Source organism: Aplysia californica, unplaced genomic scaffold (assembly GCF_000002075.1).
Source record: "Aplysia californica isolate F4 #8 unplaced genomic scaffold, AplCal3.0 scaffold00552, whole genome shotgun sequence".
In the NCBI taxonomy this organism is placed as follows: domain Eukaryota; kingdom Metazoa; phylum Mollusca; class Gastropoda; order Aplysiida; family Aplysiidae; genus Aplysia; species Aplysia californica.
In genome coordinates, this window is record NW_004797822.1 from 292,392 (window position 1) to 294,628 (window position 2,237).

Sequence of the window (2,237 nt, forward strand, 5' to 3'; positions counted from 1 at the left end):
TCTCTCTCTCTCCTCACTCTCTCTCTCTCCCATTTTCTCTTTCTTAATTCTCTCTCTTTCTGTGTCTTACTACTATTGTGGACCCTGTCCAATCTCTCCATCACTCTTTCTCTCTCTCTGTCTCTCTGTCTCTCTCTCTCTCTCTCTCTCTCTCTCTCTCTCTTTCTCCTTCCGCCCCTGCCCCTCTGTGTCTCTCACTGTCTTTTATTTTCTGCGGGTCATGTGCACTTCACCATCTCACCCCCTTCCTCTCCTTTTTTCGTCTTCTATTATTGGAATTCAGTGAAAGACGGCATTATGTCTGGTAATGCTTGCTTATATCCCCAAAGCGTTTTTGCTTTGCCCGTTTGCCGCCTGACTTTTTCTCAGGTTTGTTAGAGTATTCCCGCGTCTATTCATTGAAATCGCATATTAAAATAATATATTCTTGGAAAAGTTTCCTACTTGTGTTAGCAAGTAGTCTTTTTCTGTTTTTCTGCTACTCCTACAGCTTTTATCGATCTATTCTGTACAAACCATTGCTTAGACACCCCCCCCCATCCCAATCTCTGCCTCCCTCTATAATGACAATTATTTAATAAGTAGGAACAAAATTGTTCTTCTGCTGCCCCCCCCCCCCCACACACACACACGACTCGTTCCCTTCCCCAGAAAAATAAATTTGAAAAACTAGAAACTGTAAATAAGATAACTGAGTCAGAAACATCACTGTGCATAAACTTTTCACTGACTCATGAATGTTGTCAACACAAATGTAAATCCGCGACTCCCGATGTAAGCCACTTCTTGTGATCACGCAGGTGTGAAAATCAGTATTAGATTACTAGTATGACCTTTGTCATACCTAGTTATTTTCAGTCTACCTAGAAGGGGGTGCTCTTTGATACAAATGATATTTAATTTTAAATCTATTTATGATCTGGAAGATATCCCTGTAAGGCTGCTATAATGACAGTAGCCTATTTTGTAGGCCTACTTTCTTTTACCTGCTGTCACATTCGCCTTAGGCAAAGGTGCACACTCTCACTAGCTAGTAATTTGCAATTTTCCAGTTAAAATTAAAACTTTTCCCTTCCTATATCAGTGGATTTCCCCCGAGATCGGAACATGTTTTCAACCGATGACTTTATTTTGTGCAACGTCGTCTCTAGTCATTGTGAGAGAATTGGACCTGGGAAAACAGTCAGATTTAGTTAATTCCCATCTTATGTTTTCTTTTTTTTAATCTTTTGTTGGTTTTTTTAAAAAGAATCATTTTATGAAAAGTTTCAAAATGAGGTGGCGGGGGGGAGGGAGGGGAAATTAAGACCGACTAAATCCAGCCCTGTTTCATATCTATTAGTGTAAAGCGCATAGAGCCTGCTGTTGAGCGGGGATATGCGCTATACAAATGCTATCTATTATTATTATTATTAGTGTTTTAAATAATGAAATACAAGCATGTGATCTCTTAGTCACCTCTGAATGACCTTGCTTTTGTATCATTCCTGCAACCAATTTGCTGTCTGATACAAAACGAAATGATGTTGTATTTATTTGCTGAACGATGTGAGACAAAATTACCTTAGAAAGAATACGACCACTTCCTTGTTTCTATTGTTATGGAAAGGGAGGAAGGGATGGCGATTGTCATTTGAGAATGAAGGGTTTTTTGAGTCCTTGACCAGTTCAGATTTCCACAGGACATAAAGTCTGTGCTGAAGACAGATGCAGATAATAGCAGAAATTGATATTTTTATGAAATTGGAGAGCTTGTGTTCCTCTGGGTAATGAATGGGGTGATGTCGATGAAGATAACAGAATTGAGCTGAATATCATATTATCATCTGTTCCTGTCTTCTAAAAAATATGGACGTTGTGTATGAGACTGTTTAGTGCTCAGCTTGTGCTGCATGGCTTCAGAAAATTTGGTAGGCCAGGATTAATTTGCTATAGTTGTCGTCACATTTATGCTTTACATGTTTTTTATTGTTTCATGTGAGTTCCTTCTTCCGTGATTTGTTTGGTATTGATATAATATTCAAAGGAATAAAAACAAGGTTTTTATTAGGAATGCAGTCATTTAGCAGTTGAGTTTAGTTGTTACAATGTTGTTCCTTCTCTCAGCCATTTCCTCTGTAACTGATGAAAAAGTCTGTCTTGAGAGAGAAAGGGACAGAGATCTATTTCGTATAATATTCTGTAATATACAGTAGAGGGAGAGAGGGAGGGAGAGAGGGAGGGAGGGAGGGAGAGAG

At 38.9% G+C, this 2,237-nt stretch overlaps 1 protein-coding gene across 3 annotated transcripts in view; it reads left to right on the forward strand.

Annotated features, from left to right (window-relative positions):
• LOC101851366 (uncharacterized protein ZK1073.1) overlaps nucleotides 1-2,237 on the forward strand; it is an 81,203-nt gene that overhangs the window by 52,263 nt on the left and 26,703 nt on the right. The gene's annotated exons all lie outside the window — the stretch shown is intronic.